The 13862-nt window shown below is 53.0% G+C and overlaps 1 long non-coding RNA gene across 2 annotated transcripts; it reads right to left on the bottom strand.

Moving 5' to 3' along the window:
* Window positions 1–1837: 1837 nt before the first annotated feature.
* LOC116589813 lies at window positions 1838–11336 on the bottom strand. Of its 2 annotated transcripts, none has more exons than XR_004285403.1 (4): window positions 11268–11336; window positions 5849–6021; window positions 3993–4149; window positions 1838–2004 (listed from the first exon to the last, which is right to left on the bottom strand). It is a non-coding gene; the product is annotated as an uncharacterized LOC116589813 (long non-coding RNA). The 2 variants fall into 2 exon arrangements; XR_004285402.1 differs by lacking the exon at window positions 1838–2004 and adding an exon at window positions 2551–2723 and having other exon boundaries at window positions 11268–11331.
* Between the last annotated feature and the right edge of the window lie 2526 nt (window positions 11337–13862).

Raw genomic sequence — 13862 nt, 5'->3', positions numbered from 1 at the left:
TTATTTATTTATTTTAAAGATTTTATTTACTTACTTGACAGACAAGTAGGCAGAGAGGCAGGCAGAGACAGAGAGAGGAGGAAGCAGGCTCCCCGCTGAGCAGAGAGCCTGATGTGGGGATCAATCCCAGGACCCTGGGATCATGACCTGAGCTGAAAACAGAGGCTTTAACCCACTGAGCCACCCAGGCGCCCCGAATCGGCCGCTTTAAAATGGTTCGTTTTAGGGGCATCTGGGTAGCTCCATCGGTTAAGCGTCTGCCTTTGGCTGAGGTCATGATCCCAAGGGTCCTGGGATCGAGTCCCACGTTGGGCTCCGTGCTCAGTGGGGAGCCTGCTTCCCCCTCTGCCTACCACTCCCCCTGCTTGCATGCACTCTCTCTCTCTCTCAAATAAGTAAAATCTTAAAAAATAAAAAAGATAAACTGGTTCATGTTATGATTTTATGTTATGTGAATTTCACTTTTTTTTTTTTTAGTTGGTAGATGAGAAAAATGGACAGAGCAGGTCTCACCATGAGAAGGAAGGAGGGACTTACTCCCCAGATGGCTGGGAGCTGCTCATAAAGAGGGCCTGGGTTGTCAGCACTGCCCCCCACCACCATCACGAGGCACCTCACCCACAGTCTTACCCCATCCCTGGGTGGCCACACCTGATGCCTGACTGACTAGGAAAGAGGAGGAAGGGGTGGTTTTCAGGCCCGACCCCCTTTGCCCCTGTGGGGCCACCCAGCCTCAGAGTGCAGAACTGTCTGCCCAGACTGCATCCCAGTGCCACTCCTCCTCTGCCCCTCCCTTCCCAGTTGCGGATCCCGGCCCCCCCCCACCGGCTCCCCCAGCAATCTCCTGCCGGCTGCCCTCCACCTCTGAGCCCAGTCAGCAGGCCAGAGACCCACTACAGTAGAGTTTCAGCTCTAAAAGCTTCACACAAAGCAGTGGGACGACAATCCAGACCACTTGGGGCCCAGGGGCCAGAAGGTTCTTCGCGTCATCAAGCAGAACAGACTGTGAGGGTCCGGGGTGCCTCCGGTGTTTCTGTTTTTATCACCTGAGGATCAGGTTTGGAGAGAGGGCCCTGTCGTGGCATTTCGGTTTCACAGTTGCTCTGGGACCCCGGCCAGGACAGGGCCTTTGGCTGGGAGAACTTTGGAAAGACATTCCCCCAACTGCCCTGAGCCCCCAGGTTGCTTGTTTCCAAGGCTTTTAAAAATAGAAGTGTGAAAACCGTTTAATTGCCAAGAAGCTGCGGGGTTCCGTGCTTCTGTGGCCATGGTCAAGTTGGAAGGCAGCCTTGGACATGTATGAGGAAAACAAGGCCCTGTTTTTCCCACTTGCCTGTGACTCAGACGGGGCCTCGTGCCAAGCGGAGTCACGTGCTGGGCAGCGGGCACTGGACAGGCTGTGTTTGTGCTCTAATGACTCAGGGCGGTGGAGGCTTCCGGAGCTGCCTCCCCTTCAGCCCCGTGCCGGGAGCAGAGGGAGGATTGCCCAGTAAATGGGGTGCAGATGGGAAGTGGGGATCCTGGGAACTCAGGCAAGGAATGAAGTCGCAACCTCAACGTTTCTGCAACTCCTCTTCAGAAAGAAAACCTCAGCGTCGCTTCTTGCCACAGGTCCGAGCAGGTTTCTTGAAAAAGCATTTTAAGAGCCTGGGACAAAGCCAGATAACGTATCAAGAATTTACTGAAAGGCAGCAATTTTTTTTTTTAAGATTTTATTTATTTATTTGTCAGAGAGAGAGCAAGAGCGAGCACAGGCAGACAGAGTGGAAGGCAGAGTCAGAGGGAGAAGCAGACTCCCTGCGGAGCCAGGAGCCCGATGTGGGACTCGATCCCAGAACGCTGGGATCATGACCTGAGCCAAAGGCAGCTGCTTAACCAACTGAGCCACCCAGGCATCCCATTTGAAACGTGCGAGATTTTGCAGGATCCAGGTCGACGTGTACTTTGGTAGAAGTGATGAGGTCAGAGTCAACTGAACAAAGGAGAGTGTAAAACCAGGTAGCACTGCGGTGGAGAAGAAACAGGCTTTTCCAGAACCATAAAAATCTTCCATTTCAATAGAGTAACTGATAAGCTGATGATAAACCATTTTCGGGTCTTCATGAAAAACCCCGAGGGAGTTTACCTGCCTGAAATGTATCTCCCCTAAACTTCTCCACGCCCTCAAAGCAATAAAGCTGTTTTGTTCAAAAGATGGAGGTTCAGATTTCATTTTACTACTTCAGTGAGATTTCTGCCATGTGAGTGAGACAGTGGTCAGTAAAATGCGACACCAGTTACTGAAAATAGCAATACGTTGATGATTTTGAGAATAAACTGAAATCATACACATGACGTTATTTTAGGCGAGGGGTTAAGTCAGTTTGCTTGGCGGAAGGTAATCTCGGACTCGGTGCCCTTGGCCACATTTCTGGGGGGTCATGCTTTGTGACGTGACCTGTGGTGTTCCATGCACACGCCGACACTGCGTCCAGCTCCTCGTCGAGGATAAATTACAGCGTCCACAGGGAGCATGGGGGACACCAGCAAGCTCCCTGCCTTCCTGACACCACCCCTCTGGGGCTTGGACCTCTCAGTGGAGGAGTAGGGGGAAGCGGGGGGCCGCGGTGTGTTCCCCAGACGTGTGACGTGGAGATGGCCTCTCTCTTCTCTCCAGGGTCCCTACTGAAAACTCCAGGCCGAGCTGACCTTTTCACACCTTGAAAATGCCTTCCCTGTTTTCCCTGTTGCCGTATAGATGTAATTAGGAAAACGTTCTCTAGTTTCTCATCCTTGGCTTTGAAAAATGTGCACACACACACACACACACACACAATCCCAAAGCCTCTGCTTTGAGGAAACACTGAGTAGTTATCTTGGGACTTGTTCAAACATGTCTTCTTTCTTTCACTGCTCTAGAGTAGCATGTGGGCATATGACCTGGGCAGCCACTGACCTGGGCCCACAAGGGCCACACTGGCTTAGCACTCTGCTGTCACACTGGATGAGCCTTGAAGACATTCTGCTCAGTGGGATAAGCTGGACACTAAAGGGAAAATGCCTCCTGCTTCCACATATATGAGGTACCGAGAACAGTCACGCTTATAGACACAGGGAATAGAGGGGTGACTGCCAGGGCCCTGGGGGCTGGGGAATGGGGCGTTATTATTTAAGGGCTACAGGGTTTCGGTTTGGGAAGATGGAAGAGCCTGGAGATGGATTACAGTGACTGTACAATACGAATGTAGTCAATGCCACTGAATCGTGCACCCCAAAAGGGTTAAAATAGCAAATTTTATGTTGTATATTTTGTACCCCAGTAAAAACAAAACAGAATTCTGCAGCTGTTTTGAGATTGTTCATCTTTTAACAAGAGGACCCTCATGTGCGTTTGCACTGGGGAGTTACATGGCTGGAACTCAGCGGGGTTTCTGGAACCCTGATGGACACGAATCCCTCAGGGGTTCAAAGATATGAGTTCTGAGTCACTCTATGGGGAGGGGCCCAAGAGTCTGCCTTTCTCACATGCTCCCAGGCGTTGCTGATGTGGTGGTCTATGGGCCACTCTCTGCAGCAGCATGGAGGAGTGAGATCAGGTTCGGATCCCAGGAAAGTTCCAGGCACGGTTCCTAAGGACCTTAGTCTGTTTTGAGGAGTGCATGACTTCTGAGGTCCTCTGGTGGCCACAGGACACACTGAAATGTGAGCCAAACACCTTGCTGCTCCCCCCACAAGGAGCAATAAAGTCACCACATCTTCCAGCCCTCTGGGGCCCCTTTGTTAGTTTGGTTAATGGGATTCCTGCCACACTTCCATCTCCAATCCTGCTCTTTGCTGTCTCTGGCAAAACAAGGAACTGACCCCAGAGGTGCGTCCCGATGCCATGTTGGCCTCAGCAAACCCCTTCAGGTCCTTGCCTCTTTTGCAGTCCCCAACTCACAAATTAGGCCTTGGGAAACATCCATAGTCCCAAGGCTTGGTTTGGCCTTGCCTTGTCCTACTCAAACACTCACCTCCGTCTCAGGGGCGTCCAAGCCCCCTCACCCGGCGGAGAGGAGCCCTGGACTTGTGTAGTCCACTGTGTGTGGCCCGGGACCCCCTGAAGCCAGCATGGTGAAGCCCAGAGTTCTTCCAGCATTTCTGTCTTTCTGACCCTGACTTCCTAAAGGGCTTATGTAAAGAATGCAAATAATAAAAATAATAATAGCTCACTGTGTCCATTGTTGACTTCCTGCATCTCTGATTTGACTTTATCCCTTCTGCCTGCTCTGTGAAGTTAAATAAAGGCCCTTTAAATCTTCCCCCCAATGCTGGCAGCTGGCACCAAAGCTCTGTGAGGAGAGGGCACTGGAGAGACACTGAGGAGGAAAGGGTGTGGCTCTGGGGTGCCCAGGCGCAGGCTCTACGACCAGCCTCAGCGGCTTCACTGGGTCCAGCTTCCCCTTCCACAGCCCGGGCCGCACACCCACTGCAGGCCAGAGGCGCGTGGTGGCCAACAGCACCCAGAACCATCAGCAAACCCATGCCTATGGGCTGACACCTTCTTGCCCAGCTTTCCCCAGCCCCCCAGATGGTGCATTCCTAGCAAGTTCCACCGCTGCAACACCATGGTGACTTCTGTGGTACCCAGTGGGCCCAGGTGTGCCCCCTATAACAGGTCTGGTGTGGGGGCCCTTCCCCCTCAGCCAGCAGCTTTTTACCAGTTCCTGTCATGTGCTCTGCTTATACTCCCTAGTGTTACTCCAATCCTCTGTTACAGCTGGTAAATTTTTATGTTAAACCTTCCCTGTTCAGAGGCGCCTGCGTGGCTCAGTGGGTTAGAGCCTCTGCTTTTGACTCAGGTCATGATCCCAGGGTTGAGCTCTCTTCTCAGCAGGGAGCCTGCTTCCCTGCCCCACCCCCACCCCTGCCTGCCTCTCTGCCTACTTGTGATCTCTCTGTCAAATAAATAAATAAAGTCTTAAAAAAAGAAAAAAGAAAAAACTTCCCTGTTCTGGGACGCCTGGGCGGCTCAGTTGGTTGGATGACTGCCTTCGGCTCAGGTCATGATCCCGGAGTCCCGGGATCGAGTCCCACATCAGGCTCCCAGCTCCATGGGGAGTCTGCTTCTCTCTCTGACCTTCTCCTCACTCATGCTCTCTCTCACTGTCTCTCTCTCAAATAAATAAATAAAATCTTTAAAAAAACAAAACAAAACAAAAAAAACTTCCCTGTTCAAATTACTGTGGAGTTTTCACTCCAGAATGGACCCTGACTGATAGACTCACATAGTAACATTTATATAGCATCGACTAGGTACCAGGTACATTTTTAAGCAATCTGTGAAATATTTAAGATATATATTCACTTAACTCTGAAAGGCAATAGGTATTTTTATTATCCCAGTTTATGAGCGGAGAAACTGAGGCACAGAGAGGTGCCTTTTCAGGAACTCTTCTTCCTGGTGTTGAATATATCCCCACCATGAGCAGGGTAGACTCTGGCTCTACTACTCCACAGGGCACTGGCAACACCCCTGTCATATCCCTGAGTGCCTGTCCCTGTGCCAGGCCCATCACAGAGTTCCGTAATGCTTCGTTACTGTTAGTATCGCTCATTCCCTGTTGCTCTGAGGGGAGGCTGGGCCACACTGCAAGGAGGGTCTCCCTAGTTGGCCACAAGCCGGTAGAGGCAGGGGGGCCTTGGTGGAGGGCGCTGGGTCACAGCTGAGCTGGCAACTTCAAAGTGCCTCCTACTTCAAGATTTCATGATTCCCTCAGGTCACAAGGGTTTGCATACTGGTTTCATGTGGGGGCCTCTTCGGGGGGCAGTGATTCCTGCCTGACTTCTGCTATCAAAACCATGAGAACCCAGGCTGGTGTCAACTTACCTCCAGGCGTCTCGGGGGTAGCCCTGGGGTATCAGGACCACGGGAGATGGGAAACGTCTCAGGACAGAACGGCAGGCGAGGGAGGCCCCCCCAGCGGAGCTTAACCCTGGGTTCCAGACAGAGCTCCATCGGGTGAGTGTGGGCCTGCAGCCTCCAGGACTCCGAACCGTTGACTGTTGTGGGCGAGGAAGGAAGGAAGCGATAAGTGTGTTTTGGACGGAGGTGCCTGAGAAGAAAGACTGAAGAAACGGGCAGTGAAGAACAATGTGGGGCCTGTTCCCCGCCTGCCCCCGGGAACTAAGTCTATTCCTTGTGAAGACTTTATCCCCCCCACTCCACCTTTTTTAAGATTTTATTTACTTATCTGAGAGAGAGCACGAGAGAGAGGGAGAGAACGCACCTGAGGATGAGCAGGCAGATGCAGTGGGGGGAAGCAGGCTCCCCACTGAGCGGGAAGCCAGATGGGGGGCTGGATTCCAGGCCCCTGAGATCAGGACCTGAGCTGAAGGCAGACGCTTAACAGACTGAGCCACCCAGGTGCCCGCCCCCGACGTTAAAAAAAAATCTTATTTTTAACGTGAAGATTTTCACAAGGGTCTTGGGGCGGCTCGGGGCCCAAGTAGCGGCTCCAGGGTCAGGGTGGAGGACGAGACCGGGAGTGGGAGGGGAGTCTTCCTAGCCACACGGAGCACAGTGGGACCCTGGGCTGGGGCCTCCGGGCTGGTGCAGCGCTGTTCCTGCTGTTCCTGTTACTCCGGCGCTCCCCCCTGAAGAGATGCAGGCCCAGGGGCAGCGCCTCGCAGAGGCTGGGAGGGGGCTGAGCTCTCAGTGTCTCTTCATCCACACAGGGCACCTCTGAAAGGCCTGTTGGTGGGCGCAGGCACGACAACGTCTGGAAGCTCCCAAGGGGACCTGGGCAATGCTTCTGGAGAGCGTCCCAGGCCCTGAGGTGAGCAGAATAAAGTGGGCAATGTGAGCCTGTATGCTAACGCAGCTCTCTGGGTCGGCATTTGCCCCGAGTGTATTGGGTTTGGTGAGGAGAACAGGGGCGCATGGTGTGCTTAGGGAGGTGAGATACAGAGGCAGGATGTCTTGGGAAGCTCTTACAGGAGTTCCCAGAAAGGCTTGCGGTCTGGTGCAGGCCCTTCCTGCCAGAGAACGGGGCAGCAGAGGAGGCTGTGTTTCGTTTTGTTAGGGAAGGCGAGGCACCAGACAGCCTGGCTCACTCCGGGTTTGAACTCTGCATCTGGGGGCCACCGGTATTCTGTACCAGCAACTCGGGGCGGAGCGGCCATCAGGCTGGGACTGACAGTTCCTCTGAAGGCCAGTCAGCGTCTGGAGATGGGAGCAGAGGGGTTTGCTTTGAAGGAGGTGAGACAGCTGCAGGAGTTGTCCTCTCTCACCTCCCTCAGCTTCTACCTGGAGGGGGTGGGGAGTGGGGGATGAAGGGGTGGGGCAGGGGAGGAAGGGGGAGGGATGGGGAAGGGGTAGGACAAGGGGCGAGTTGGGGGGAGGGTTAAGGGAGGGCCAGAAAGGCGCCCAGCCAGAACCGGTAGGATTAAGAAGTGACTCTGGCTCTTTCTGACTTTACTAGCAGAATTGCCGGGCTCAGAACACAGATCTGGAAGTGTAGTAATGGAAAGGAGCACCGACTTGGAAAGCGCCAAACAGTATTTTATCTTAAAATATATATGTATGTTTAATTTGCATTTGGCTTTGGAATCCTGGGAATAATTCTTTTTGGAAAAGATTACTCTTTCCCCACTTTATCCCTCTTCTGGCTTTTTGAAGAACTTGACTCAGAGTAAGCACCAGCTAAATGAGTGGGACAAAAAAATCTGGGGGTGGGGGTGGCAGAGCGGGAGGCCCCTTGGAAGTTAGTATCCTTTTTTTTTTTTTTTTAAAGATTTTATTTATTTATTTGACACAGAGAAATAGTGAGAGAGAGCACAGGCAGAGGGCGAGGAAGAAGCAGGTTCTCCACTGGGCTGGATCCCAGGACCCAAAGATGACAACCAGACCTGAAGGCAGATGCTAAACTAACTGAGCCGCCCAGGTGCCCCAGGAAGTTTTCAAGAATGTTCAAAAATCCAAGCACTGGATATGCGTAGACTAGTTCTGTAAAAGTTTCCTCTGAAAATAATTCTTTATGAGATTCTTCGTAAATTTAATTCATGAATTTGGAGTTTTAGCAGTTGAATAATTTTTGGAACAAGGATCTGAACTTTTGGTTGGAAAAGCAAATAATATCTGGGTTGAGGCACCAGGGGCCAGATAGGTCTGGGGGATGGAGGGCTGCTACTTTCTATTGTAATTTTTACATGGGAGTACAAAGAGTATCCATCAATTTAGATGAAGGGGCACTAAGTCCTTCCTGTTGATGATAACTATTTCACTAGCGTCGGGAGGCAGTCTTTTCAAGGGGTTGCCAAATGGATCCATCTGAGGAGAACCTCCTCCTCTCCCAGACAAGTGTTCCCTCTCCCAGTCTCCATGCTGGGCACACCTCAGCAGCACTTAGCCTGTCAAAAGCTATAGTTTCCATCAATCTACCTTATGGCCCCCCAAAATGTCTGTCCTTTTGTCAACCATTTCTGTGCTTGGAGATGGAAGTGGTGGGGGATATCATGGGCTGAATTGTGTCATTCCCCCCAACTCATATGTTGAACCCCCCAGTACCACAGAATGTGACTGTATTTGGAGATAGGGCCCTTGAAGAGGTAATTATGTTAAAATGAGGTGACTGGGATGGGCCCTAATTCAATGACTGGCATCCTTCTAAGAAGAGGAGATTGGGACACACATATGCTGAGGGGTGACCCTGAGAGGATAGAGAGGAGAAGTGGGCCAGCAACAAGCCAGGGAAAGATGCCTCAGAAGAAACAACCCCACCAGCACATTCCAGCCTCCGGAGTTGTGGGAGAATAAATTTCTGTTGTTTAGCCACAGAGTCTGGGGTGCTTTGTTATGGCAGCCCAAGCAGACCAACACCCAAGCAGACCAACATAGTGGGGGAGGTAACAAAGTGGATAGGGAAGAAGGTTCCAGAACCCTGAGGCGGCTAGTGCTGAGGACACTTAGGAGGGTGGCCTGTTAAAAGAAGATAAGCCTCGGAGCTGTTGGACTGGGAGACGGCCTGGGGGCAGGTCTGGGATCTGGAAGAAGAGCCCTGGAAGTCAGAGCCAAGATTCCAGATAGATCAGCCGGGGGAGGGAGCGCTGGAGGGGCTCACTTGCTCACTCCACCCACCAACATCCTGATGTACTGCCCCTCCATTCCAAAGAGGGTCGAACCTGTGACTACCAGGAACATGAAGAAATAGCCAAAAGTACTCGAGAACCATTTCCTAAGATGTGAAACACAAGCCAGGGTTCTGTTTGTTCTCTGGCAATGTAAGCATTACACATTTTTATTAAGGAGAGAAAATAAAAAGCAAAGACTCCACATGAGGCTCTACAGAGAGAATCCGAACACAGCAAAGTTCAAGGAATCTGACCTTTGCCAACACCGTAGCTCTGCGGCACCTCAGATGGCTGCCCAGGTGGACAGTCATGTCCGGGGGTTCATTAGGACTGTGGGGGGCCCTGAGCACTTTTGCCTTCACGGACCCTTTTCTACATCAAAATAGTATTTAGAGTTGTATTTTACAACCGTGTTGCTCTAAAGATGGAAGTGCTAATATTCTATATCAAAGTATTTTAAGCCTAAACGTTTGTCTTCCTTCTGATTTTAAAATAAATTAAAACATTCCCGGGGGGCCCCTTCAGTGTGCTGGGCCGGGGGAACTGAGCCTGCTTAGCCTCATCGGTAAATGGGCTCCGGTCCTGGTGTGCGGGCCCTTGGAGCTCCGAGGGGTCAACGAGGGCTGGAAGATGGAAAAACGGGCTTGGTTCTTGGCGGAACCCGGCAGAGAGTGTGGCACAAGGGGACGCGGCCGGGCCCCTGTCATTGGCTGCTGCGTAGTCCCCCAGGCAAGCCAGAAGAGCACGGGGCGCCTTAGCTCGATCTGCAGGGAAGGACCCTTGACGCTGCCTCGCCCGACCCACTCCTCGAGGGCGCGTGGAGTCTCCCTTCGGAGCGGGGAGGCTGGCGCAGAGCCTGGAGGCTGGCTGAATGGGGGGAGGGGGTCAGGTGTACGTGTTGGGGGGCATGGTGTGGCGCTCCGGGGCAGGAGGTGGGGAGGCTCACAGCGTGTGGTTTTGCTACCTCGCCCCCCAGGCCGGAACCCAGCAGAGACTCACTCTGTGTCTTCCCCGACACCAGCACAGTTCCGGCCCGTGGGCCACTGAGAGGTTCTTTTTTTATCGAGAACCACTAAGGTCGTGTCCACGTGACGGAAGACTCAACGAGCACCCCCCAGACCGAACCCTCGGCCCGTAGGTCACAACAGTTCCGGGCAGCAGGGGGCGCCCCAGCGCTGGAAGTTAGAGCTGGCGGGGCCAGGGATGGGAGCCTCGGGCTTGGGTGACAGAGGAGGGCAGGGGCTGCAGGAAAACGGGGGGTGGAGGAAAATGCCAGCGGGTTCGCAGAGTGGGCTATACCGTGACGCTGAGGTAGCAGCGGGCGGAGGCAGCTTCGGTCTAGAAAGCCCTCCCAGGCAGGAGAGGGCCGGTTTAAAAAATCAACTGTTTATCCGCCTCACCCCAACCCCACCTCTGAAAAGCCCTTTCCCAGCCTGGGATCTCTGTCCCCAGACTCCTTGCTTCCTCCCTGAAAGGGCAAGAAGGGCTCCGCGTCAGTCCAGGAACACGCCACAGCGGGCTCGTGAGTGATTGCGCGGAAAAACCTGAGGCTGACCCTCCCTTCCGGAGGCTTGGAGTCCCAACAGCCTTTCTGATCATGGCTTGCCTTTGCCAAAACATGAACAAGGAGGGGCGCCTGGGTGGCTCAGCCTGTTAAGCCTCTGTCTTTGGCTCAGGTCATGATCCCCGCGTCTTGGGATTGAGTTCCTCATGGTGGGGGGAGTGTCGTCCTGTGCTCAGCGGGGAGCCTGCTTCTCCCTCTGCCTGCCTTTCCTGCGTGTTCTCTGTCAAAAAAGTAAATAAAATCTTTTTTTTAAAACCCATAAACGAGGAAAAAGGATAGGATCCCCTCTTCAGAAGGGCCACCCCTGAGGCCTGCATAAAGCTGTCCCCCCAGGGGTCCATGTGGCCCTGGCAGCAGCTGGGGAGCAACAGGAGGGAGCAGTCGTGGGGGTGGGGCAGTCAGGTGTGGGTGCAGAGAAGCAAAGGGGGCCTGTGTAGGAAACAGAGGGCAGAGATAGGCAGCGCAGACACTAGAATTCTGAAAAACCTCCAACAATGACCCGGTTCTTCTATAAGCTCCCAGATTGCTGCATTTGCTTTGAAAGTATGGTGGGAAATTAGGCTGGGTCAGGAAAAGTGGGGTGCCAGAGGGAGAAGCGGGGTTAGGGCCTCACCTCTAAGGCCTGGGCCTCGTCCTCTTCTCTCTCAGCTTTCTCACAATTTATGCGGATAGAATATGAAGCCCAGACAAGTTGAGTCATTTGCTCAGGGTCACAAGGCAAGTGGGCAGAAAAATCTGGAAAGCAAGATCCAGATAACTGGCCCTAGGCTAGCGTTGTTTCCAGTCATGGAGCTGTTCTGAGAATGAGGAAAGCTCTCCTCAAGAGTGGGCTGCAGGATAGTTTCTCCGGTGTTCGATTCCCACGAGCTTTTTACAATCTTCCAAATCAGTCCACAAAACACGTCTCAGCAGAGCCCCTCTGGGCTCTCTCCACCTGACTGTCTCCCTTTCTGCCTGCAAGGCTATGCCTCCAGCAGGCTTTTGGTATTCTACCTCCAGAACTCCCTTCTCTTCTCTGGGTTTCACAGGACAGAAACAGGCGAACGCCAGCTCGGCTCCAAGCGGCCCCCTCGCAGGCCCTTCGCTCCCAGCACCGAGAGCCCTATGGTGGACCTCAAGGCGATCCCCGCAGGTGGTTTGATGTGTTTGTGGATCATTCCTGATCATTGGATTTAGCCTTTGCTGGTGCTCAGTGCTTTCCACAGTAGTCGGTAAACCTTCCCAGCAGCCCTCTCGGTTGAGGCCAGCTGTTACCTGCACTTCACAGATGAGAAGCTGAGATTTAAAAGGACTGAGTGGAATGAGGGACAAGGGACAAATCTTCCTCACAGAAGAATTCCATACATAAATGTGAAGACTCTTCCTTGTAAGAGGTGTGGCTGCATGCCCTTGTCCTCGAGGGTGGACTGGAGTTAGTGACTAGCTTCAGAGCCATAGAAGCAGGAAGGTGAGATGGTAGGTATGAGCTCAACCCAGACGCACGTCCTCACTGACCTCCTTTTCTAAGCCGACTAAGAAACATGATTTGTTTTTAGCAGGAACAAGGTTGAAGCCAGCATGCACTCACACTTAGGGGTCTCATCTGGGTTGGGCATGGGAAGGATTGGGGGGCAGGTCAAAAGGCCATGAGGTAGGGGGGCCGAAGACAGGGTATGGTGGGGGTGAGGGACTGTCAAAAGTGAAGCAGGACCACCAAGCTCCAAGGGGGCTGAGCGGTTGGTCCTCGTGCCTGCCCGAAGGAACACAAAGGAGGAGTGTGGGAAGGAGGATTTCTCCCTCCAGGATATATGGGATCGGGGTGCTGGCAACTGAAAGGAGGCTGGGACGGGGCATAGAGAGTCTCCCCACGAAAGGTCATCTGGTCGCATGTCACTCTGCTGCTCCCGATGCGGCCACGCTGGGGGGAGGGGGCACTAAAGAAGGCCTGGGGTTCTTTAGTGGGCCCTGGAACACTCTCCCCCGCAGGTGTGGCAAAACAGGGCAGGACAAGAGTTCCTGACACATGGGATCATAAGAGATGCAAGTTCACTTTTAAACTGTTTAGGGTCCTCAGCTACCTGAGTCACCTAGTTTCTAAAAGGACTTCGCCTTCCTTGCCACTTCCGCTGGGCTTCACTGAGGAGGGGGAGGTTGACCAGGCTCTTGTTCATTCAGCGGGGGGCTCTCTCCTCCTGCCCCCGCCCCCCACCCCATTTACAGCCAGCAGAGGGGCAGGGCTTCCATCCCAGCCCCGACTCTGAGAAATCGCCTCCCCCCCATCTGCAAATACGCACCCACTCGCAGGGGTGTGTGCACCCCCGAGCCAGGACAAAAGGACATTTCATGACGCAGTGTCAAGTCTTGGAGCAGAATAATATGCGGGCAATGTGCTCACGGGATTGGATGCCCCCTTTCCCTCTGTCCATCTAGAGTGATGCCGAATGACTGGTGAAGCCCCTGTCTGGCAAGAAGTAGGACCCAGGAGAGGAAGAGAAGTTAGAGGAAAGAGAACCACGAAGGAGAAGGGGTCCCCTAGTAGATGAGCTGTTGAGCGGCTCTCAAGCCTTAGTTGTAGGCTGAGTCTGCAGGACTCCAGGCATCAGGGAGCTGGGGGAGACAGTGCACAGAATGGGGTACAGGGGTTGTCTCAACACGTATACCTCGTCCTGCCCTGGCCAATCTGTGTTTGGAAGGTAGGACTTGAGCTAGGAGGAAGGTACTAAACTGTACATTTTCTAGACTGTGTGTGCTCCGCTGGCTAACACAGTAACATTATCTAGCCAAGAACCCTTTCATCGACAAGGAAGGACTCATACTCATGAAGACCAGAGATTTGGGGTGGGGGGGGATTATTTATTTATTTATTTATTTGATAAATATGTAGAGAGAGAGCACACAAGCAAGGGGAGGGGCAGAAGGAGAGAGAATCTCAAGCAGACTCTGCCCTGAGCATGGAGCCCGACGTGGGCTCCATCTCTTGACCCTGTGAACATGACCTGAGCTGAAACCGAGAGTTCGATGCTTAACCAACCGAACTCACCCAGGCTCCCCCAAGATTGAAGCTTTGAAGTGTGGTAATCATGTAGCATTGTAACTATGCATTAATTCACCTGCCTCTGCAACTAGGCAGTGAGCTCCTGGAAGGTAGGGTGAGTCCAGCCAGCACCCCATGGAGCAGAAGAACCACCCAGCAGAGTCCTGCCGGAATTCCTGACCCACAGAATTGGGA

Source organism: Mustela erminea, chromosome 5, assembly GCF_009829155.1.
Source record: "Mustela erminea isolate mMusErm1 chromosome 5, mMusErm1.Pri, whole genome shotgun sequence".
NCBI lineage: Eukaryota > Metazoa > Chordata > Mammalia > Carnivora > Mustelidae > Mustela > Mustela erminea.
This window is presented reverse-complemented; position numbering and strand designations above follow the sequence as displayed.